Consider the following 25,763-nt stretch of genomic DNA (forward strand, 5'->3'; position numbering starts at 1 on the left):
TAGTTATAACAGCATGCATAGGTATTCCCATTAACCCAAAACACCAGATTTAACACAGTTGCAGAGCAAGCAGAATACATGCATATATGGTACAACAGTGGCCGTTAAGGAGCATGCAGGTTTTTTTGATGGCAACAGGCCACCAATATGACTGTATTTTAACATGGCACATGCATAGAAACAAATGTGAATATTTATAAACCATTAGGACATATATCCCAACAAAAAGTTTGGAGTGTACACATACCAGTTGAGGAGTGTCATTGGGTTATTTTGCACATATGGTAGGGGTGAGAGAGAGTTCAGTTAACAACTAATATATCCTTTTAGCTTTCACAACATTCTTAGTCACTGCAGTGATATTTCCCTTACATGTATTATTACACTACCCAATGGCCTTATATTGTACACTGGTATGTTTATAGATTATTATGTACGTGACCTATGTCTTACATACAGGTGTGACAAGATGCAGGTGTTAATGCAACATATGTTGAGAATTGCTGTCATACACTTTGGGTGAGGTGCTAGAATGACAGGTTTGTTTTCATATACATTCTATGACTATGTACATGTTTGACTGTCAGTTATATGTCATTAACAGCTGCCTACATTTCTTCGATCATCACACTGATTTTACAGGGGAACAGGGTACCAGGCTGGTGATGTGGGCCATTTATCTGGACATGCTGGACAGATTGGAGCAGTTGTGGGGTATGAATGTGCCTACAACTTTCAATTTGAACATTCTAGCAAATTGTGTACAGTTGGGTGTGATCATGCATACAGCTTTCTATCCGAACATTGTAACAAAATCTGTACAGTTGTGGGGTATGCTTATGCATAAAACTTAGTAGCACTCCCAGGATTCAAACCACTGCTGTGCATGACTAAGAATTCTAGCTAACATCACAGTACACTGTGCTATCAGGGAATTGATGTCAAGCTTTCAACTGTTTTCTATCCAAGTCTTCCTCACTTGTACAATATGACTGACCTCTTGGCCCTTCCAACATTGTTATGCAGGACTTCATACACATTTTCTCTGCATACCACAGTGTGGGTGACACTGCTTAAGATACAACAGCACTATTTATAGTATGCAACAGTTCCCCAACATATGAAAGAAGAGTAAACAGAAGCACTCCAGGGGTTATACCTTTATTCACAGACTGTTACACATTTATTTCTACTGGTACAACACTTTGTAAGGCTCTTATATTTATTTGTTATGACAGTACATGCAGACTAATTACTAACCTGCCTCGCGATGCAGCCTTTGCAACCTGACATCATGGGCTTGCTGGTTCGCAGCCCGCTCATCTGCAGCTGTCAGAGAAATATAGTGATATGTAGCCATACCTATCCATAGTATACACAAGCTGAGCAGTTTTTTACTACTTAGTAGAAAGGGTACTTACTCAGTACTGGGGCATTGGTCATCTGCCGAGATTCCTGGATCCATTGTTCCAGTACATGCCCTTCCACCACTTCAGGTCAGCATGGTGGTGCCTGACCTGCTCACCAGTCTGGGGGATACCTGTGGCATTGGTGAGGTCACGGGCGAGACTTTCCCAGGCCTCCATTTTATACTGCGAGCCCTGGTACTGGCCCTGCAGTAGTCTCTGCTCATGGTGTTTTACCAGGAGCCATACCATGATTTGTGACTCCTGGATGCCCCAGCGTTGTGCTCTAAATCGAGTGCCTTCACCCACACCAGCCATTCTGCCTGCAGTAGGAAGCTACAACCAGTTATGAGAAGTATTCCCGCCTGTGGGGTTTAAGTACTGCCAGTTTCCCTCACTTTCCCGTGATTGGCCAGTTTTGAAAAGGCTAAGCTATAGGCTCACCTGCTTACATAAGGTTGGCACTGCTTAAAGAGGTATTCCACTAGGCAGATTGAATTGGCTCCCCTACACATTGCTTACACTTACTAACTTTAGCTGTGCTGCGGTTAGCATTGCTTAATAGTTAATTAGCACAATATTTGCCATTTAGCATTGATTTATTCTTCATTACAGGTTGTATATGCGTCTGGTGTCTGTGATTCATGTGTACATACACTGTATGGGGACATGGGGACTTCTACACTTTATTACGGTAGCACCTCATCTATGCTTACTGCAGTACTCCAGTTCACATATTTATGTTATGTAGCAGGTTATACCACTTCACACTGTACATAGATTCAGTTCACATGTTTGGTTTGATTTTCCTGTGGTGAGGATTAGTTTGCTGATACCTCATTCATATCTATTGCTCTGTTGGCTTAGTGTTTAACTACTGTGACTATAGTGTACAGGGTCCTGAGTTTGAGCCTTGCAGAGGCAGTATATTTTGTTGCTTGGCAGAACATGGGCTGTTGGATACAGAGTGATTAAGGCACTTTAAAGCAGTTGTAAGCAGGTTTGCACGACAGTAAGCACTGCTAACCTCTGGTTACAGTTTTTTACACTCAGTTAGCTTCCACTTTGCTTAATCTGTGTAGGCAATGATTACCCTCGCGCAAATGCACAAACACACTTACTACTGCTTATTTGTGCTTAAACCTGCTTACTAGTACCTTATTCATTATGACACTGATACTTCACATGTGCATTTAATGCAGTACTCCAGTTCACATTTAAATGTTATTATGTAGGTTATATGGCAAAAAGATGTAAAAATATGTTCATGTACAGATTTTACATGGAAAATTATATATGCTGCAGTGGGACTTGAACCGGGAATGTCTGTTCGTTACGTGGATGCTCTAACCGCTACACTATTGCTGTGCTGCTTTATTTGCATATATATTCCTTGTTATCCTCTTCAGCCTTTTCAGCTGCTTTAACTGTAGCTAAGCGATGGGCAAACCCGTGCACCTACGGTTAGCTGTACTCTGGGTTTTAAAAAAAATAAATAACAGTTTTTTCATTTTATTTAATGTACTGTTGCTGTTGAACACATGGGACTGTTGGTGGGGGATATGCGGACACCTATGAGTGGTCCCGCTCATTTATTTACACATTCTTCTGTTCTACATTGCAAGGGCATGTTTATTCTGAGACCTCTGCTTTCAGACACACCCCCTGCACTCGTCCATGCTCTGTGTAGCATTAGGAGTTCAGGCAGCGTGCCTTCATTAATATGCATGGTGCGCTGCCATCCACCTCTTAAACTGCCGCTTCCTGCTTAGAAGATTAGTAAATCCAGGGGATAATTTCTTTCTTATCCTCAATAGTCCACTTTGTCATCTTTATGGCTCTTTTTTTGGCTTATCAGATTGTGTTTTTGTGGACTACTACTGCCTTCTGCAGCACAGGGGCCTTCTTCTCTCTGGGCCTGGCTTAGCCCCGTTGTAGGATTATTTCCATGTCTTGAGGATTCAACACTGTCATTTTTCTCAGTCCTGACACCAGTGTGCCTACCAGGATTGGGCACTTTTTTATCCTGGGTCTTGCAACCAGCTATCTCTTATTTTTTTAAACTTACTTCTGTCTGTGATATATGCTATATAGAATACATTCTATATGTCAGTTTCATCTTGGTGAGATTTTGTGAAAGACCGAGTCCACCTCATGAAGGTACTCACCAAGACTTGAGGATGAATTCAGTTCCAGCAGTATTTCTCTCCTTTGCTTGCTGATTTATCATCCCTTCATTTGGACCCTTCTGAATTACCTCCTGTTTAAGCATTCTGCATATTCTTCAGGTTTGTTCTTTGAGTCTCACTTAACTAGTACAAGTTTCTTTGTATATTGTGGCTACCTGGTAGATCATTTACTTATTCTGTTTTTGTTAAACATTGAAAAAATGTTCCTAGCACTGCTGTTTAATTTTTCAAATATTGGTAAACGTAATTGTTCATGCTTGTTGTTGTCTCTTTATTTTAATAATAAAAATACATTTAACAAAAAAGTTTGTGTTTACATTGACTTTCATATAGTTTTACATGTAATATCTCACATCAGAAGACTTTGCCCAAATGATGATGTCAGCTGGGAGGTTGCTTTATCCATGTGGCTCTCTATACTTTTACCTACATTGATGTCACCTTTAGGATAAAACTGAAGCATTTTCTTTTCTTGGCTATCAGCTAGATTTTCTGAACAACAGTTTACAGCAACATACAACACTCATTAATTTGTTGTCAGACTACCTGCTTTGTCCAGTTCAGGGTCACTGTGGAGCCATTCTTATCTTACCACCTAGCTATTACCAGACACACACACATACACTCGCTGTCTCTCCTGTCTTCCCTCACCCCTCTACCCTCTCGCACTCTTACACACGGCATGTACAAATTGGGACAGTTCGGAAGATACCCATTTCGTCTAGACAGTAAGCATGTCTTTACTATATGGGAGGAAACTGTATCACCAACTAAAATCCCACATGGACACAGGAAGAACTTGCACAGAAGGCACCCCAGCTGAGAACCAAACTATCTTAAATAAAACACCAGCTTGTGAACCAGGCAATCCAGAGTAGCATGGCTGAATTGATAGAGGCATAGTTGTCTTGAGTCGTACAGGCATAGTTAGTATATCTGCAGCCTTAAGCATGTCTTTTAAATATTGTGTTCCAGAATCTTACATAAAAATACACTTTCCAGCCAGACGTACTTTAAATTTTGGCAGACAGAAGCTAGGTGAAATATAGGTTTATCAAACATTTGGCTATTCCTCATCAAATACTTCAGATTGCTTATGTGGAACTGTACTGTATATAGTTGTATTTGCATATGCATTTTAATTTATGAGAATGAAGCTTTTGTTCATTAGCTTATTTTATTTACATAAGCATTTTAATTTTTAAGACTAAGGGTTTTGTGCATGGCATGTTATGTAAATAGTATCATAAATGAGACTTAAAATCAGCCTTTGATAAAGGGCGATCATTACAATGATAGTTGTGCAGAGTGCAGACTTTTACTGGCCTGCCAATACATTTACATAAAGGCTGTTGCATCATGCCCATTGCTTTTAAGACCATGCATTGTTTGCTAATGCTTTAGAAAACTTGTCTGTATCCAGCCCATGACTAAAGGGTGATCCCGTAGGCATTTCTGACTACATCACCTTCTTTCTGTGCAAGTTAAGATGAAACTTAAGTTTTTTAAGTAAGTATAGTTTTTCAAAATGTTATGCATAACAGTTCAGCTGAAATAAAGGACTTCCTGCTGGTTAAAACCAGGTGTCGACTTTTGTAAGTTGGTTTGAACATGTTACATGTATTTGGATATTTTATGTACTTTCTTTTTTATTGTGTCTGTTTTCTCAGCTCTACACTTCTCCTGCCATCCCCTTTCTTCCTTTCATAATTTTCCAAAGCTCAGGTTAGTTGACTGTGTTTTAGAGCTGCTGTCAGAGTAGTAATAATTAATAGCAGTCAATTTACTGCTTGTGTTGTGCAACCTGCTCTTGTGTTTTATTACCACAACCTGTTATGCACAGACCTGGATACTGTTTTACAAGGGAAGTAACCAGTTGTCCACAGCGTGTGCATGTGTTACGATTGTGACTTGCATGCATAATTTTTTGCTGCTTTGTAAAATGAGATTTTTTTAAGGTAGAGTTTGATTTGTAACATGTAGGCATACAGTCATGTCATACTGTGATGTAATGGAGTTAAGTGTTCCTTTTCTTTTATTAATTTGCATTGTTGGCTCTTCAGAAATAAGAATCGGCTAGGGTATCATTGCACATTCCTTTTTAGAATTTTCACCTATTGTCTTTGCTTACCACCAGTATTTATCTTATTTTGTTATTCTTGCTTTCATGTAAATAACTCTGGATTGGCATAGGTCCCCCATTACTGCAGCTTCGTTCGTGCTTCAAAGTGATTGATGACGTAGGTTAGCAGGCCTTTCATGTTTTAAGAATGGATATACAGAGGCTTAATTATTGACCACCCTGCCTCACAGCTCCAGGATCCACAATTCAGTCTTGACCATCTTTGCCTGTGCAGAGTTTACTTGTTCTCCTTAAATCTTAATGGGCTTGCACCAAGAACCCTGGTTTCTTTCCATCTCCCACAAACCTGCTCATTGACTGACTACAACAAATTGTCCATGTGTGTTCCATTTAGCCTTATTATTGTGGCTCAGGTCATAGCTGAAAAGGGCTAAAGATGTATGAGTTCACATATCTGATTAACAAGTAAATACATTTAATTAAATCTACTATGAGACTGGTAAACCAAGGTGAGTAATGAGTGTTACTACCGTTTATAACGCCAATAAAAATTTCTTTAAAATAAAAAAAGAGAGAAAAACTCCCAGAACACTGACTACACTAAAATATACAAAAACAGCTTTTTGCATCTCTGAGTGTACTAACAAGATCGTGTAACAGTGTTTGTGTATGGGGGAAGGTAAGGAGAAACTTTTTTTCTAGGTTTCTTTTTTTCCTGTACCTGCTGTTACATCATATTCCCTCCTGTTCTTGAGCCATTTTGTCCTCCGAACTAGTGAGCCTCAGCACTAAGACGAGCTGACCAGGGGGTCATCATACAGGTAGTCATGGAACTGGGTTGTCTGCATGCCATAGTCTGTTGATAAGGCTATGTGGGCATGTTTAATGGCCCTAACCCTGACCCTAGGTGACTAATGTGAGTACTAAGGTCGGTACTAGGGTCTAGTACTCCCTCCAAAAGTATGAGCAAGCTTTCACACAAGTACTAATGAGGGCTACCATCAATAGCTGTGTTGCACCGAGCTCATGTTCTCTGGTCTTTGTGCCTATTTTGCTGTCTGCATGCCTTTGTTGATAGTGAAACTGCGGACTAGGACCCCCCCCTCCCCCGGGGCAGGTGAGTGAGTATCAGGCACTCACTGCATTTCTCCTCCTCTACCTGCCTTCCCCAGCACCTGAGCAGATACTTGAACTTGGGTCATAGTCAGGGCTTTATGTACACCACAAAGTCCTTGGCATGTAAGGAGAAAATTGCTTACTTTCACTGTTATCTGTGATCTCATTATTTGCATTGGACAGGTTTCGACTAAACAGGGAAACAATAGAGTAAAAGAGCTTATTCCTAGTTCAGTGAAGCCCTATTTGACCAGTAGTATCCCTCATGTTAAGTCATGGTTATTGGCGTTCTAAGGATCTTGCGTATGTGCTTGAGATAAATGAAAATGTAAAAACAGAAAATCTCAATTAATTGGAAAGACTGGTACACCAAAGCGTTTAGGTACATTGCATTTTTGTATGTTGGGGGTATGCAGCATAGTGCAGTTTCTTAGCTGGTATTCTAGAGAGACTATGGTATTGCCTTACTTCTAAGTGGTATCTGAGCCAACAGGGAAGGCCTTCTGTTTGAAAATGAACTTAATAAGATTTATAAAAGCAAAGCTATTCTGTCCATTGCTGCCATGTCTTCTGTTGGTGTCTTGCACACAGGGCAAGAACGAAGAAACAAGTGCACAGTAGACTGTGGGAAGGAGAAACTGGATACAAATGCATCCTTTGTGTTGTGACATCATATATTATTTTAAAGGCTCATCACAGCAGATGTTCTTCTTTGACAGTAAATATAAGGAAGTACATGGGCCTTCAAAGCAGTGGTCTGCAGGAAGGCGGTAGAGGTGGCAGAAGGTGCCCTGTGGATGAACACAGCTTTTTGTATGAAATTTGTTTATATGGAAAGCTGTGAAGGAGTGAGATGTAGGGAAAGGTAACTGATGTATTTCTGTTGTGGTATCAAATTTGGGTAGACTGTAGATCCGAATTTAGTACTTGGACATCTGTTTACCAGAATAAGGATGAAAATGGATACATTTGTTGACCTGGGTATAGAGAGGAAATGAACACACAGCACCCATATAAAGGATTCCAGGGAGAGTCAGTTAACATTGCCACCTAGAGACTAAAGGAATTGGTGCAGTTCAGGAAAAGTTGCTGTTAATTCGGAAATATCTCAACTGGAAACGTACACTTCAACTTTTTCAGAAGTGCTTTTTGGCATTAGAAGGTCTGGAATATCAGAATATTATATTCATTATGCTGCAGAAAGTATTCAAAGAACTTATCCAACATGGGAATGGAGAAGTGTTTTGCTAGCAGGGATGACTGCAAGTAGAAGTATAGAAAATAGTCAAGAGGGGAGCTGGAATTTACATGGAGAATCTGATAAAGGAACCAGTGTTCTGGGATCAAATAACTAGGTAATAGAGTGGGATGGGGCCAAGAAGACGTTTGGGCTGCAGGGTAAAGACTGTCTTCCCTACTAGGGATTGAAATCTGGATATAGGCAAAGAGAAAGGGTAGGGGAGTCCTAAATGAAAGACCTGCTCTAGTAGGGTTTTAGCTTAATCTAGAACAGTAGCTCATTTTAAAAAAGGAATAATTAGTAAGGCATAGAAAAATCTTGCATGGTAACTGTAAGAATCAATCAGAGGAGGCTAGAAAAGATTGGGAAGAGAGACTGGAAAAGCAATTTACAAGGGAACACTGAGAAGACATATGCCTGCTTCCCAAATGTGCATCAAATTTCAGAAGTTTTAGACTTTTTGCTTGGAAGAGTTTGAAGTCTGCTTGGGGTTTAAAAATACCAATGCAAAGAAATTTTCCTCATGTAGATAGGAAATGTTGATGGTGTGATGGGGAAGAAAAGGGTAACTGGGAACATGTTTTTTTTGGAAGTGTAATGAGTTGACAGATTTAAAAAAATTCCCTACATAGTACTGTCACAGAAATATTGGGGGAACAAATGGCTGTAACTAAGGAAATAATTATTTTGATCGGGAGCAGAGGATATGAATTGCATTTGCTAGAAAATTAAAATAAAAATCTAAACCATCTGCACTGGAAGCATTGAGTATTATAAAATAATTAAAATAACTGGATGAGGGATCTTTAGAAAAGGGAGGAGCAAAGTACATAGTCTTAAATGGAATTTGTGGGAACAATACATGCAGAATAATGTTCAGGAGGTGGAGTAGGGTTTAAAGGAAGGAAGGAATCGAGTAATTTGTGTAATGCTGGACTGAATGACAGTTGTTACAAATACGTGTGTAATGTTAATGTACATATATGAAGACAACCTGTTAATCTGATTTATTTTTTTATTAAAGCATGCGTGCCTATGTCTTAAAATGATGATTAAAAATACTTTTGGTAAATAAAACACCTTTGGAGTCAGTGGCTTAAAAACTACTACAATTGTAGTGGTTTTGGCTCAACAGAGATGGGGTGGTTATATGATTCAGGCTTTTACTGATATGATCTGCAGTTGTGCAGATTGTCCTAGAATATTACAGGTTAATAAGTTTGGTTGTTAAGCTTATGAGCTGCTGCCCTTCAGGATGTTTGATTGCTCTAACACCATATTGAGGATGTTTGTGTTTCACTGTTGCAGTCATCACATTTGGGTTATCTGCTTGCAGTAGCCCTCATTCAGCCTGATTAACAAAGTCTTGGGTCCTGCGTCAGTTGCTGTCTCTTCTTCAGTGATGTCAGGTCGTTAGGGATATAAAACATGCAGCCGACGCCATTACATCAATCTTTCTTGCCGTGCCCGAAGCAGAAGCAGTTCGCAAGTGCCAGTCGGCAGACTCCTGAAATTTTCGTTTGAGTTTCAGAACCAAAGTCTTCAACTATAAGTACTCCGTTGGGGAAACTTTTTCTTGCTCTAAACCGAAGTCAGTGAAAGTAAATAATTGCATTTCTTGTGGAAAACAAATACCTCATAAAAATTTTCATTCGTACTGTATTCCTTGCCTAGGCCCTGACCACAACGTACCTCGCTGTCGGCTTTGTGCCTTATTTAAACCACAAACTGACCATCGTCTGTATACTTTCACTTCTAAACATTTTGGTGCTCGGTTCAATTATCCAGATATGTCTTCGGTAAGCTATCAGACTACTGACATTCTGAAAAAATGCAAAGATAGACAGAGACAGGCTGCCTAGGTCCAAAGTTGCTGACGACGCTTCTCCTAAGCCAGTCGCAAGTTCGCCGGTACTCAGTGAGGTACTTTTGCAGCCCCTGATACCTGTTACTTCAGATTCGCAGGCCTCTACTGAGACCCATTCAGAGTCGTGTACGCCGCGAGATGCTTCAATTGTGGAACCTGTGGATGTCTCTAACTTGGATGGGTCCAGAGCCGCTGTGCTGGCACCGGCTTCTGAGGGTGTATTCAGGCCTAGTGACTTGCATATTAAACACCATCTTCTTCTTCAAGGCCTAGAACTTGAACCATGCCTAGAAAACTTGATGCCCAGACCGCATGCCTAAAAATCAAATGGTAAGAATGGCTGAAGACCTTATTACTTTAATCAGGGGAAGCCAACCTTCCCCCTGTAAGAGACCTAGGACTGAGTTTGCTTATGATACTTCTATTTCCTCTGATGACCAGGATTTAACCTTATCTACCTATGAGGATTCTGATGCTGAGGACTCTATTCCCTCTGCTTCCCCCTGGAGGATTTCTCTTTTGGTGGAACCTTGCATACTCTTAGGGAGCATTTTCATTGGGAAAGACAGGATTTCTCTGATTCTAAAAAGAGGCTTAGGGATTTCTTACTTCTGCCCCAGAACAGGCCTTTAGCTAGCCCTCCTGTACTAGACATTGTTGATGATGCCTTTTCAGAATCTAGCTTGGCCCCTGACTCTTTACCTCCTGCTCGCAGAAAACCTGATAGATATTACAGGGTTCCTGACTCTCAAGTTCCTTTTCAAAAATCCTATTGCGGATCCTGAGACCATTTCACAGGGTCCCAAGGGCATTAAAGCTACTACTGCCAAAAATCCTTCCCCCTCTGATAGAGACTCCAGGGCACTGGATAGATGGGGTAAGAAGGTGTACACTTCTGCAACTTTGGCCATTAGGGCCTTAAACTGCCAGTTTCATATGTTAAAGTATCAGCAGCATATAATTTGATTGCTTAAACAGAAAATGATGTTAATTCCTGATTGTGCTGAAAATAAGGATTTACAGGATTTTTATTTTTATTTTATTTTACATTTGTTGACCGGGCTAGTCTAGCTGGATATATGTCCATTTTCAGTAGAGGTCCGGGGAGAAAAGCTCCACATAGAAGACATACACAAACAGAACATTAATTACAGGAAGCTTGTTAGACAATAGCATGTGTTCCATGGTAATTTTTTTTTTCCACTATGAGAAGAAAGAAAAGGATTTAGAAGTATGTGGTAGACACCCAAAGCAAAGTAATGAGCAGGAACAAGAGAACAAACTACTTAAAAATGGGATTGGAAGAATTAGTTGAAGGGTAGTAACTTGTTGATAAGACAGTAAGATGGCCAATTCTGTTTTTCTGAAGTGTAATTCGGTAATTATACTTATGATCTCGGCTGGAGTGCGGGGAGTGCCTTCTGTGTGGAGTGTGCATGTCCTCCCCACGGTTGGATGGGCGTTCGAAAGACATGCATAAATGGGTGTGCCTTCGTTGAAGGTTGGACGTCGAGCTGGCACCTCGGCGTTAGTGAAAATCTACTGCCAATCATTAGCGGACCAGAGTTCCGCTGTGGCGACCCCTAACTGGGAAAAGCCAAAAGACAAACGACAACTTATGATTTTTAACTGCAATTTCTGGTCTGTGCTTTAATGTCGTCATAATTTTCTCTTGATCTATATGAACATCCTGAAGTACAACAGATTCTATGTACAGAACACTAAGTAAAATAAATGGAACAGTATTGTAATTAGTAGGTATGAGAAGAACTACGGGTTGTGGTGAGTGAGTTCTGTGATGTAAATGTCATTTGCTGTGAAAAGCCCATATTTCTCAATTCTCAGACAGTCCAAATGTGGGATGTACCTGCATTTTCCTAGAAGAAATGGAAAATCAGGGTCCCTGGTTTCATGCTTTTGAATAAGCAGGCTGTGTTTGAAAGTGGAATCTCTGACCATACATCTGTTTTTCTTAGGATAATAAAGGTGGAGTCTGATCATTTGAAATTGAGTTGTTTAGACTTATTAAACATTTCTTAGATCAGAAAGAGATTAAGTAAAGGAGACTTGCTTGTTAGCTTACTGGGTAATATTTAAGGAGAAAATTTATTAGAAATAAGTAATACTGATGTGAGTAATACATGTAGCTTTCATGTGATAGATGGAAAAAACTTAGCAGATGCAGAGATTTATAAAAATGAAAAAATGGGACAGTGAGTTAAAAATGACATGTTTATGATTTTAGAGGAAGAAGCTGTAAGTTTCAACTTTATTGCATTGCTAAGTAAAAGTGAAGGAAGGTTTTATGCAGAGAGTAAAAGTATGATGGTCATATACTGTATATGACCAGAGGTAATGAAAGCAGTAGAAAGATTATCTGAGAAAATTATGCAAAGGGCATTAAAGGCCTAGGGTTTGAAGTCGCACATTTTAGATGTGACGGGATGGAGATGATAAAGATATTAATGACGTGGTAGTAGTAAAAGTCTTAAGGTTAAAGTGGAAGCAGCATAAGCATATGGTTGTGAGAGAGAATTGGAGGACTGACATTTTGAGATTGTGAAAGATGCAAGTTACAGGTGAGAAAAAGTGTGGTAGTATGATTATATTTGTCTAAGGGTGAAGATATAATAGACATAAAGAAGTGAAATCCTCTAGCACTGTTGGATGGAGTTTATAGCTGTTTAATATTATTATTCATTTGAGACTAAGTGAAGTTATGGAAGGAATATTAGAAGTTGAACTTTGTAGTGGTAGCAAAAGGGACAAATATAAATAACATACTATTGACAGTGAGGGAAATATTAAAAAAGCTAAGGGTAGGGAAGCTAGTATGATAAGTTGTAAGTTATGATGTAATTAAAGCTTTTGATTGCACAGGCCATGTTTGGATGCTGGAGGGTTGCAGAAATTGTGGTTAGGATAAAGGTTTGTTAATTTTAAAACCAGGATTATGCCAATAGTAAATAGATAGTTGGGCATTTTATGAAGATGCAGAACAGAACGAGCACAATTTTAATTACTGTATTAATATGAGAGGTGGCAAAGGCTAAGGATAAGGCGTATAGATAGTTGTATGAAAGGTTGGACACTAAGGAGGGAGAAAAGGACCTGTACCGATTGGCTAGACAGAGGGACCAAGCTAGGAAAGATGTGCAGCAGGTAAGGGTGATAAAGGATAATGAGGGAAACGTACTCCCTAGCGAGGAGAATGTGTTGAACAGATGGAAGGAGTACTTTGAGGGGCTGACGAATGAAGAGAATGAGAGAGAGAGAGAAGGCTGGATGATGTGGGGATAGTGAATCAGGAAGTGCAATGGATTTGCAAAGTGGAAGTAAGCATAGCTATGAAGAGGATGAAGAATGGAAAGGCTGTTGGTCCAGATGACATACCCTGGACGCTTGGAGGTGTTTAGGAGAAATGGAAGTGGAACTTTTAACCAGATTGTTTAATGAAATCTTGGAAAGTGAGAGGATGCCTGAGGAGTGGAGAAAGTGTTTTGGTACCGATTTTTAAGAATAAAGGTGATGTGCAGAGCTGTAGTAACTACAGAGGGATAAAACTGATCAGTGACAGCATGAAATTATGGGAAAGGGTAGTGGAAGCTAGGTTAAGAAGGGAGGGTGGTGATTAGTGATCTGCAGTATGGTTTCATGCCAGGAAAGAGCACTGCAGATGAGATGTTTCCTCTGAGAGTGTTGATGGAGAAGTACAGAGAAGGTCAGAAGGAGTTGCATTGTGTCTTTGTGGGCTTAGAGAAAGCATATGACAGTGTGCCTACAGAGGGAGTTGTGGTATTGTGTGAGGAAGTCGGGAGTGTCCGAGAAGTATGTAAGAGTGGTACAGGATATGTACAAAGGTAGTGTGACAGCAGTGAGATCTGCAGTGGGAGTGACAGATGCGTTTAAGGTGGAGGTGGGATTACAGCAAGGATCAGCTCTGAGCCCTTTCTTATTTGCACTGGTGATGGACAGGTTGACAGATGAGATCAGACAGGAGTTCCCGTGGACTATGATGTTTGCAGATGACATTGTGATATGTAGTGAGAGTAGGGAACAAGTTGAGGGGACCCTGGAGAGGAATGAAGGTCAGCGTACCTCACAAGACATCTGCAACAGCTGTTAAGGCCACAGAAATACCTCACTAAAAGAATCACAGGCCTAAAGCAGATGACATATGCTGACCGTCTAAAAAAAACTCCAGCTATACTCTGTGGCATATCGTCTACTCAGAGGCGATCTCTGCTTAACATACAAGGCCATGTCAAACCCTGAGCTGTTGGACATGCTTCACTTAAAGAAATCCCAATCCCTCAGAGCCACACGCTCCAGGGATCTAAACCTTGTCATCAGAATGAACAAAATATGCTGGAGGGATAGGTTCCTGACGCAGAGACTCCCCATACTCTGGAATAGACTGCCCATACATGTCAAGCAGAGCGCCTCATTGGCCCTCTTCAAAAGGAACCTTGATGATTGGATGGGAGATAGGAAATTCACCCCGGGGATAATGTCAGTCTCCCTGCTAGACAGGGGCCCAGAGAAGTAAATATTGTGGGAAGAAATATCCAGGGAATTGTTATGGCTAGGCTTGCATAGGCCCTAGGGCCGATAGCCTAGTACCAACCTATGAACCTATGAGGTGGGTGTGGGCTATAGAAGAGCTGTGGGAGTAAGGAAAGGTTTAACTCTATAGAGGGAGCCTAGTTTTCGGTTAACTGATTTTATTGTAGTGTTAATATGAGCATCATAGTTAAGGTTGTGGTCAATTGTCACTCCTCTAAGAGTTTAATGGTAGTGTCAGGGGATAACTGTACTATTTTTAGATTTAATAGTGAAGTAAAGTGGGGTGGACTTGAGTGTGGGAGTAAACAGCAGTAGTTTAGTCTTTTTGGGGTTAAGGAGGAGGCAACGCTGTAAAAACCAGTCCTCAACAAGCTGAAAGACATTTTGGGTGAGGGACTGCAGTTCAGATGTTTCAGTAGCTGAGGAGATTAAAATGGAGTCATCTGCATATTGAATGGATACAGCATGTGGGATACTAGTAGATAGATTGTTTATAAAGATAGAGAATAGAAGAGGGCCCATAATAGAACCTTGGAGTACACCAAGGAAGACAGGAAGGTGGGAAGATAGAGTGTTGTCCCAGAGTACTGCCTGTTCTCTAAGAAGTAGGACTTGAACCACTGTAGAGTTTGACTATCAAGTGAAAGGGACTTAAGTATATTCAGTAGTAGGTGATGGTTAACCATATCGAATGCTTTTGAAAGATCTGTAAAGATAGCAGAGGACAGGATGTTATTGTTACATTTTTTGTTAATGTGGTCAGAAAATGATAGGAGGGCTGTAGTGGTGCTATGGAAAGGTCGAAAGCCATGTTGAGGGCTAGCTAAAAGGTTATTTTGGAGGTGGTGTTCAAGCAGTTGCCGATGGATACATTTTTCCATGATTTTAGCTATGGGAGAGAGTAGGGCAATTGGACAGTAGTTAGAAAGTTCTGTTGAGTTACCACCTTTGGGTAGAGGAATTATATGCGAGACTTTCCAGATGGATGGGATGGAACCTTCAGTGATGGTTCTATTAATTAGGATAGAGATAGGGTAAGCAATAAATTTAGCTGTTATTTCAAGATACTTAGCAGGTAAGAGGTCAGCAGAGGGGGTAGAGGGTTTAAGTTTTTGATGGAGAGTACAGATAAGGGATGTAGGCACAGGTTGGAGTTGGAAAGTGGTTGGTGAGTTATTTAAGGAGGAAGAAAGATTAGAGGATACAGGAGGTAGAGAGTTAGCAAGTTACTGAATGGCTTCAGTGAAGAAGGTATTGAATAAATCAGCAATTAGTTTGGGAGTGTTTTTGGTGATTCCAGATGGGGTTGGTGTTTTTTTTTTTTTAGTTGCCTGGATGTAGTAGTCTATTGATTCCTGACCAGAATTTTTGTGGACTTTGCTGATTGGAATGTTGAAGTTGAAAGAAGTTTTTTTTTGTCCAGTAGTATAGATGCTTCAGTTGAGTTTCTAAGCTGTTTATTTAGATGATCTGATGGGGTTTTAGAGGTACGCCATTTGGCCCAAAATTTGTTTCTTAGAATCATTTGCTTAATTTCCTTCGTAAGCCAAGGAGCAGTTTTGGTACTGCTCCTAAGAGTATGAAAAGGGGCATGGAAATCCAAGATTTCAAGGAACTTAGAGTTGAAGTATGCCATTGCTTCATCTAGTTAGAGGTGTTTTAAGGGTGACCAGTTGCATACACTCAGTTCATTCTGGAAGTGTTCTGGGTTAAAATGTTTATTGCATCGAGAAGCTCTAAAAGTTGAGGGACTTGGTAATATTAGTCTTATGTCAAATTATATAAGTTAGAGAGTGATCACTAATGTCAGCTGGTAGGATACCTGTCATATATGTTGTGGCTAGAGTATTTATAAGGATCCAATCTAGGGTGGCTTCTTTGTTGGTAGGTTTATGGATACGAGTAGGTGAAGTGATAGTTTGGGAGAAGCCATAAAGGTTTATTTGGTTAGGTGGATTATTGGAATTACAGGTAATGCATTTTAATGCATTCTGCTGAACAAGTTGGAAAACATACTTTGCAATGTGGTTTTGATTCACTAGAGGCATCTTGCAGGCCTGCTGTCACTGGGTCTGTACTTAGAAGGCATGCTTGGCTTAAGGAGCAGTCCTTGCCAGATCATGTTAAAGCTAAATTTACTGGATGCTCCCTTAAATCAGGACCGCCTGTTTGGCAATAAGGCAGAAGAAGTTCTTAAAAAGATGGAGGAAAAAGCTAAGTCTATGCAAACTGTTAAAGATTTCTTACAAGTTCAACCTCCAAGATTTAGTAGGCATTGGCCTTCTAAGAATTGGTCCTTTCCTGCCTCTTCCAGGCTTTCTCAGTCCAAGCCCAGATCCAGCAGAACACCCAGGCTTCAGTCCCAGGGTACGCAAAGGACTAAGCAGTGGGGGCCCCCCCTCTTCCAAATCTGGGAGTAGTAAAACTCCCCCCTGTGGTAAAATTTAAAAACTTTCAAGTACTTCTCAACTGACTGCCCCTTTGGGGGAAAAGATTTCCTTACATGCAAAAAACTGGGAGCGCATTACCTAGGACAAATAGGTTTTAAATATAGTGTCCCAAGGATACAGATTTCATTTCCACACGTTACCAAACCCAAACGGTTGGCCAGATCTACCCCCAAATCAGTGGGCAGAGGCTCAAAAGCAAGTACTCTCTCTTTTAAGCATAAAGGCTATTCAAACTGTACCAGAAGAGGAAAAGGTTTCTGCTCAAGACTTTTCCTGGTACCCAGAAAAGACCATTCATGGCATCCTATCCTGGACCTGTCTACTCTAAACACCTTTTTGGTGATTCCAAAATTCAAGATGCCAACTACCCTTCACCAGTTGCTTCCTATGCTAGGCAAAGATGCCTGGTTGGCAACACTCTCTATTTAAAGGAAGCATACCTGCACATCCCAATCAGGGAGTCTTGCAGAAGATACCTATGGTACAAAGCAGGCTACATGCACTATCAGTTCTCTGCACTGCCCTTTGGCTTATCTAATGCGCCCAGGGTATTCACAAAGTGCCTAGCTCCAGGCATTGCATTTTGCAGGCAAAGAAATATTCAAATATGCCCATACCTGGATGACTGTCTAATTTAGGCAGAAAGCCAGGACATACGTTTAGTATCATCTGGCTTTGCACAAAGGGTGCTAACTTGTCTGGGGTGCACCATAAATGAAAAGAAATCACACCTGGTACCCTGTCAACAAATTATATTCCTGGGAGCAAGCTTGAATACAACTTACCAGATGGCTTTCCTCACGCCAGAGAAAGAAATTCATTTGACAGCCTATTTCGAACTAGTGGCTATGAAAACCCTGCTATCTGCAAGGCAAATACTGCAAGCCTTTGGGTTCATGGCCTCCTGCATTCTTCTAATTCTGTATGCAAGACTGCATATGAGGAAACTACAATGGTATCTAAAAAGTCTATGGTGTCAACATTCTCGGGATCTAGAAGCATTGATTCCTACCATACCTTGCCTACGCCTAAGGTTTCTTTGGTGGGCAAGGCCTGCCACCAAAACAAGGGACTACCATTCACTCTATCCCCTGCCGCCCAAACCCTAATAAGACGCATCAGACTATGCATGGGGGGGCTCACCTGGCAGGGAAGTACATTCAGGGCAAATGGAACCCAAGTCAAATGCACCTGCATATCAATCAAAAAGAAATGTTAGCTGTACAGAATCCTCTGACAGCCTTCAAGGACCACATTCTTCCAGGACAATTAATGGTAATGATGGACAACACCACTGTTATGTGGTACATAAACAAGCACGGGGGTACCCATTCTTACCCCCTCTGCAGACTAGCCGTGGCTCTGTGGAACACAGCCTTGAGCTACAAAGTGCATCTACAAGCTCAATTCCTGCCAGGAAAACTAAATACACTGGCAGATGCACTAAACATAAACCTCATGGACTTAACACAAGTGGAAACTGGAACCAAAGATTTTCACATGTTGAGAAACAAATGGGGGAGCCCAGATGTAGACCTGTTTGCCTCCACCCAGAACTACCAATTGGACAAATTTTGCACAAGGACTCCCCACAAACAAGTTTGGAAAGTGGATGCTCTGTCCTTCAGCTGGAAAAAATCTTATCAGTTTATGCCTTTCCTCCTCTGCCTCTCCTCTCCAAAGTACTACTAAAGATCAAACAGGACAAACCAGACTGGCCACGCCAACACTGGTACCCCCCTCTTGCACAGTGTGTCACTGTTGGCCCCATGGCACCTGCCTCAGACCAATACCCTGTTGTCTCAGCAGACGAACCAGATTCTGCACCCTCCGCTTCAAACCCTGAACCTAGCAGCCTGGATAATTACCTAATCTCTCCGTTGCCATCCCTCAGTAAACCGGTGATTTATATAATTTTAGAGGCAAGGAGGCCTAGTACTTGAAAATCTTATGCTGAAAAATGGAAAAGATTCTGTGCCTGGAACCAATCTCAAGGGATGAGCACAGCAGCACCCAATTTACCTCAGATTTTTCAGTACTTAACTGAGATGCTTCACATGGGACTTTCCTTTTCCTCCATCAAAATTCACGCCTCAGCCATTTCAGCTCATTACAACACAGAACCACTTCTCTTTTCTCACCCACTGCTCAAGCAGTTCCTCAAAGTGGCCAAAAACATAAGACCACCCAGGAGAGCCCCAACTCCAGCCTGGCTTCCTTAATTTTGTATTGGAAAAACTCACTCTTCCTCCTTTTGAGACGGCTGCAACTGCAGAGTTAAAATTCCTTTCTTGGAAAACAGCTTTCCTTTTAGCAATCACTTCAGCAAGAAGGGTATCTGAATTACAGGCCCTTATGGCAGTGGAGCCTTTCATCACCTTTCATGCAGACAGGGTGTCCCTCAGGACCAATCCCGCTTTCATGCCCAAGGTGGTATCCAGTGGGGCTCTTAATCAGTCCATTCATTTGCCAGCCTTCTTTTCTAATCCACAGAACAAAGGGGAACGGGTACTGCACTCCTTAGATGTGCACAGGCAACTTAGATTTTACTTGGACAGGACTAAACCTCAAAGGAAATCCGAACAACTGCTGGTGGTATTTGCTGCAGGGGCAGAGGGGAAGTTCTATTTCAAAGCAAACCATTTCTAAATGAATAGGCCATTGCATTCATTTCTGCTATAAGCACCATGGAAAACCTATCCCACAGGGGATTAGGCCTCATTCAACCCTGGCTGCATCTACCTCTAAAGCCTTTCTCAGAGGTGTCAGTACCAGAGACATCCTAGAAGCTGCTACCTGGAGTTCTGCACATACTTTCACCAAGCATTACCATTTGCCAATTTTCTCTAAATCCAGAGCTGGCTTTGCCACTGCAGTCTTGCAGGGCCTTACAGCTGTTCCTTATACTATCTAATTTCCTCCTCCCATCCTTAGCTTTGGGAATCTACCCAAATGTAATGACTGCAACAGTGAAACACAAAGAACATAGTACAGTTGTGTGCACTTACCATAAATGTAGATGTTGCAGTGCTGGTTACCCTCCCTCCAGCCCCCCAACTTATTTTGGCTATACCCCTACTTTCCTCTACTATACTTAAAAGTTTTTTGGTGTATTTGCTTTTTTGTTGGATGTATAACCTTGTATATTTATATTTATTTGCTTCACATTAAGGGGGGCACCTGACATCTGGGGCAAGAAAAACTGATGTAATGGCGTTGGCTGTATGCTTTATACCCCTGACTACCTGAAGTCACGGAATATGAGACTGCAACCGATGCAGGACCCAAGACTTTAGTAATCAGGCCGGCTGAGGGCTACTGCAAGCAGATAACCCAAATGTGATGACTGCAACATTGAATACACTCGGAACATCTACATTTATGGTAAGTGTACACAACTGTACTTTCCACACCCACCTCCCCTCTTCTTCCTTTTGAACTTTAGCACTCACCTAAAGGTTATGAATACTGCAAAATGGGAATAGAAGGACATATAATAGTTGTGTAAAATCTTACCATAACCATAGATATCCTTCTCTTCCATGTTGCAGTATTCTATATGTATAATATGCATATATATATATATATATATATATATATATATCTATGTGTGTGTGTGTGTGTGTGTAACTCGAAAGCCATATGGTCGAGACCATATGATTAGAATAACTAAAGTGAATGAAAAAAAAAAAAGAAAACATAAAAACAATGTTTCTGCAGGGGGCTTGGCCCCCCTGCGCCCCCCCTCCCCAGACACACACCCTACTTAAGTATACCAACTCCAAGATCGCACTACCGCAAAGAAAAGGGAAATCTCCCATTCCACACTGTATGCAGAAGCACAGAACTGGAGGTTTCCCATGTCCTTGCTGTAGTGTGATCTCGGAGTTGATGTATCTAAGTAGGGGGTGTGTGGGGGGTGCAAGCCCCCCTGCAGAAACGTGTCTGTTTTGTTTTTTTTCATTCACTTTAAAGTTTTGAGTTTCTGAAAACTCGAGATATATATGGTGGTGCTGCGGTAGCGTTGTCGCCGCACGGTTAGACGTAGCCCGTTCGATTCTCAGGGCGTCTTCTGTGTGGCAACATGCGTGAATGGGCGTTCCTTTGTTGAAGGTTGTGCATTAGGCCCGGCAAGCCAATACGTAAAAATCTACTGCCAATCATTAGCGGACCGGAGTTCCGCTGTGGTGACCCCTAACCGGGGAAAAGCCGAAAGACACAAACAAATAGATACATACATACACACAAAAATGCCTTGTTGGATAACACAGGACTTGTGCATCTATCCTAGGACTGGGATCCGACTGAGGCATTCAGTTCTGAGGAAAGGTACGTATAGACATCACTTTTATAGCACATGCACCCTATGGCCAACGTCAGACATTCCATGTATCTTGCAGTGACTATAGCTTTTGTATACTTGCCAGACATTTGGGTAGCTAAGCAGAGGATAATCCAAAGATTATGAATAGAGCAACATGGAAGAGAAGGACATCTATGGTTATGGTAGATTTTAAGAAAAGAGAGTTCCACCGTAATTTAAAGTTTGTTCGAGACAAAACCGGTCAAAAAAGAAAACGAGCAAACAACTGAGTTGGCCTGAAGTAGTACTGTATATATGAAAGCGCTCACTTTTATTTTATTTTATTTTGTACATTAAACATCTTCATCGGCTGTGTTTGCTCGTTTTCTTTTATGGTAAGATTTTACACAACTATTCTTTCTGTGGCATGATTTGCTGTAAAACCGTGTTGTAAGGGTGACAGTAAGTTTTTATTTAGTATATAGCTTAATTAGGTATTGTTAAGCAGATAGATTGTTTCTAAGATGATTGACTGCTGCTCTTCCTTCTGTTTGGCTGATTCTATCTTTCTGGGTTATGTTATAGCCTGCGGCAGATTTTTTTTTTCATCTTATTTTAGGTTTTAGCCATGTTTCTATAATAGGCAGGATGGCTGGTTGATGCACTTCTATCCAACAGTCTGATCGTGAATATTTATTACATATACTTCTTGCTTTTGTGTGTTATTTTCAAACCTGGTGTAGCTTTCCAGAGTGACTAACCATGTAAGATGGAGGCTTGATTTGCAAGTATTGGGCTAGAGTTTGGTTTATTATCTTTACATCTGAGTAAAGAATATAGAATGCTACTTAACTAGTTGAATATGTAATTTTTGTGCTAATTTTAGTTTGTGTGTTTTACATCTGCAGTAGTTGCAAAACGTTGAGTGTATGTTGAGTATTTCTCGTATTACTGAACAACTTCACATTTATTTCTGTCTGTTTGTGGAACAGGTTTGTTTCCATGTTTTAGACAGGTATCTGTATAGAGTTGAGCATATATAGCTTTTATTTTTATTTATTATTTATTTATTTCCAGTTTGATTACCGGGGAAGTCCACTGGGCCAGAACGTACCCATTTTCAGTGGAGGCCCGGGGAGAAAAGCTCCAAAAGCCAAGCAAATTCAATCTAAGTTACATGGTGTAAAAGGTAGTAATAAAATATATACATTTGAAATTACATTACATTGATACAGTTAGTAAAAAAAGCAAATACACACAGTATACTTCAAAAAACATCATTCAGGAAGGTAGATAATAGATTTAGTAGTTTCCTTCAAGTAGCAGGTTAAACTGTATGAGAAGAAGGTCTAAGGTTACATGCTATTTACAATATTTACATATGAGGAGAAGAGAGAGAGAGAAAGTACATAGACAGAGAGTAGATTAAGGTTTGATCAAGCTGTGATTGAGAGAAAAAAAGAGAAGAGAGAAAAAAAAGAGAATTAGGATAGAGTAGAGAGAAAGGAAATAGAGGGATTCAAGGGGAATTTATTTAAATTTAAGTAGGATGTAAGCAGGTACACTTATGTTTAGTGGACAAGTAAGAGAAAAGTTGGGTTTTGAAGGCTTCAGTGTTAGGAGGAAGGGTAATGATGCTGTCACTGCAAGAAGTAAAATTCTTAGCAGCTTTGGAAGATTTTTTTTTTTTTGAAAATGTGTATGAAATAGCTGAGTAGACAAAGGAGTGAAATGGGCCACCAGTCAGAAGCAGTGGTAGCTAATCCCTGTGTCCCTGTGGGCATATGTAGAACAGCAGACCATAGTCTGCTTATCAGTGATGCAATTAAAGTGTCATTAAGTATGTAAAATACAATTGAAACTAATGTAGAATTGAAGTAAACTAAGTAAAAGGTAGAGTGTGTTCAAACCTTTTAATGTGCTTTGACTGCCAAGCAGACTGGAAGATGAGTCTCTTAACTGCTTTTTGCCTCAAGCTGGGACACTATGAAAATGGTACAAACCTACAGAGGGAACCAGTGCTTTTAGACCGAGAACTGTCTTTGCCTCGTATAGCAGCCTGGAAGATGATGTGATGCAGTAAGTAATGCTAAAATGTATTTTAAGTATGGAGGTGAAGTGCAAGAGCTCATTGAATAATGCCATGTAAAGACCACACTGGAAGCATCTCTTCTACTCTGGTGTGTTGACACCATCAAACATATCTCACTGGGACATCAGTAAGCAGAAAATAATAGCATAACACCAGAGTGTGCCTTGATATAAAATAAGGATTTCAGTCCATCCTGTGGATTAGAGGATGTAACAGTATTGCCAATAGTAAAAAAAAACATAAGACAGCAACATTTTCTGTTGTCTGTAGTTCTTGGCTTGCAGGAGGTTGTGATTCAGTCGCGCAAGTTGTGGGATATGTGGTCTGGGTAGTGAATGGCTAGATATAAAATAAAGATTACAGTCAGTCCACTTTAAAAGACTGGAAGATTTTCAGTAGTCAAAAATAAAAAAACAGCAAAATGTTCTGTTGACAGCAGTTCTGTATTGGCTTGCCACAGGGTGTGATTCAACTGTGAGAACAGTGAGATATGTGGTCTAGCAACTGTATGCTGTATTTAAAATGAGGTTTACAATCTGCTGTATGATTAGAGGAAGTCAGAACATTGCTCTTTGTTAAAAAAACAAAAAGAAAATGCTGACAGTTTTCTTTTTGCTGCATTTCTTTATTGACTTGCAGCAGAATATGATTCAGCTTTGTAAGCAGCAGGGTATGTTGTCTAGCTACTCTGGCCTGATAGTAGCAGTGCTTAAAAATGTAAAGGGGGCAGCGTTTCTTATGGAGTGTAGTGGCCAGGGGCATGCAGTACGTATATTAAATAATATGAGGTACTGACATCTAAGTGCCAGATAATATTTGGTATCCAGGTATAAGCACAAATTAATGTCTAGGTTTACAAAAATAAGGAATTTGACATTTAGCATCCTAGGTGCAGTAAGAACTAAAGGATAGCTTTAATAATTAAAGGTTAAAGAGATGCTGCTCTAATACCCACTGATCTAAAGCAACTGTAGACAAGGGAGGACAGCAGAGTGCAGGCTACTCGGTGATGATGCAGATACAGTGAAACTAAATATATAACAATATAAACTAATATAAAATAGAAGTAAACAAAGTAGAAAGTACCCTTTTCATAAATGTTAAGGTGCAGTGACTGAAAAGCAGCTTAGGAGATGTGTCTAGGTGCTTAGTGCCTCATGTAGGAACATTATATACTGGGGCAAATCCAAAGAAGTGTAGGCAGAGAACTGTCTTTTGTACCATATAGCAGCTTGCAGAAGGCTCCAAGGCAGTAAAATATTGTAAATAAAATCACTGTTATGTATCACAATGAGGTGCAAGGGCTGGTTAAGTAATGATGTATGGGGACAACTTAGAGATATCTTTACTATTCCCCTGAGTTGACTCATCAGCAAATGTCTCTCTGGGTTGCTCTTTAAACTCTAGAGGGACAGCAACAAGTAGAAAGTAGTAATAACCATAACTAGATATAAAAAATTGAGGAGTACAATTTGTCCTATGAACTAGGGTATGTGATAGCATTGCTAGTAGTCAAAAAACAAGATGCTGACAGAGTTTTCCTATGTTGGCTTGTAGCATGGTGTGGTTCGGCCATGGAAGGTGTGAGATATATATCTATATGTAAAATATGTGTATGTGTAGTCTCCTGTTGATTCAAATCACAAGTTATTGCCGATGAAAATTGTCTGTCTCATAGATGAGTTTCATATATGATTTCTACAAAAAAACACCCTTCTGACTTGTATTAAACTGCTGGTCCCACAACATTGGTGAAGGGGAAAAAACAAGGATTAAAAACTCCACAATATGATAAGTTATGGCCTTTCTGACTTTTACCTCAGTCACTTGTTAGGTTTGATTGGTCTAGCTAGTCTATGATTGGGTATGAAATAAGGAATACAGTCTACCCGACAGACTAGAGGATATTAAGGTGTTGCCAGTATTCAAATATAAGGCACTCGCAATGTTTTCTTTTTGTTGCTGTTCAATCAAAGAGTAAAAAGGTCACACAGACAAGCCAATTAGTAAAAACTACAAGAAAAACCTAGCCAAGGTAGAGTTTTCACTGTGTGATACATTAAACCTCCTGTAGTAGAGGCCCATGAGGTATATGTAAATGACCTCTTAAGGATATCGTGTTTCAGCAATATGGCTTAAGAATGTCTATGACCTTTTAGTCTTTAAGGATGCATTCAGGGCTGTAAAGCCAAATCTCAGTAGCTGTGGACATATATACTTCAGTCTTCTAAAGACATCTCAGTAGCAGAGCATAAATAGAATGTTTGGCTATAGTTAAGAAACACAGGGACCATAAAGCAACTGATTTCCATAATCATTAAGGTGTCTACGAAATATCCCAACAAGCATCCAAACCAAAGAATAAAAAGGTCACATAGACAAACCAATTAGTAAAAACTGCAAGAAAGAACTAGCCAAGCTAGAGTTTTCACTGTGTGATACCTTATACCT

The 25,763-nt window shown here is 40.4% G+C and overlaps 1 protein-coding gene across 3 annotated transcripts in view; it reads left to right on the forward strand.

The window, feature by feature from the left end:
* The window catches only part of TP53I13 (tumor protein p53 inducible protein 13), a 617,213-nt gene that overhangs the window by 261,682 nt on the left and 329,768 nt on the right, over positions 1–25,763 (forward strand). The gene's annotated exons all lie outside the window — the stretch shown is intronic.

The sequence above is a fragment of the Protopterus annectens genome, chromosome 13.part0, assembly GCF_019279795.1.
Source record: "Protopterus annectens isolate FY-2018-M chromosome 13.part0, PAN1.0, whole genome shotgun sequence".
NCBI lineage: Eukaryota > Metazoa > Chordata > Ceratodontiformes > Protopteridae > Protopterus > Protopterus annectens.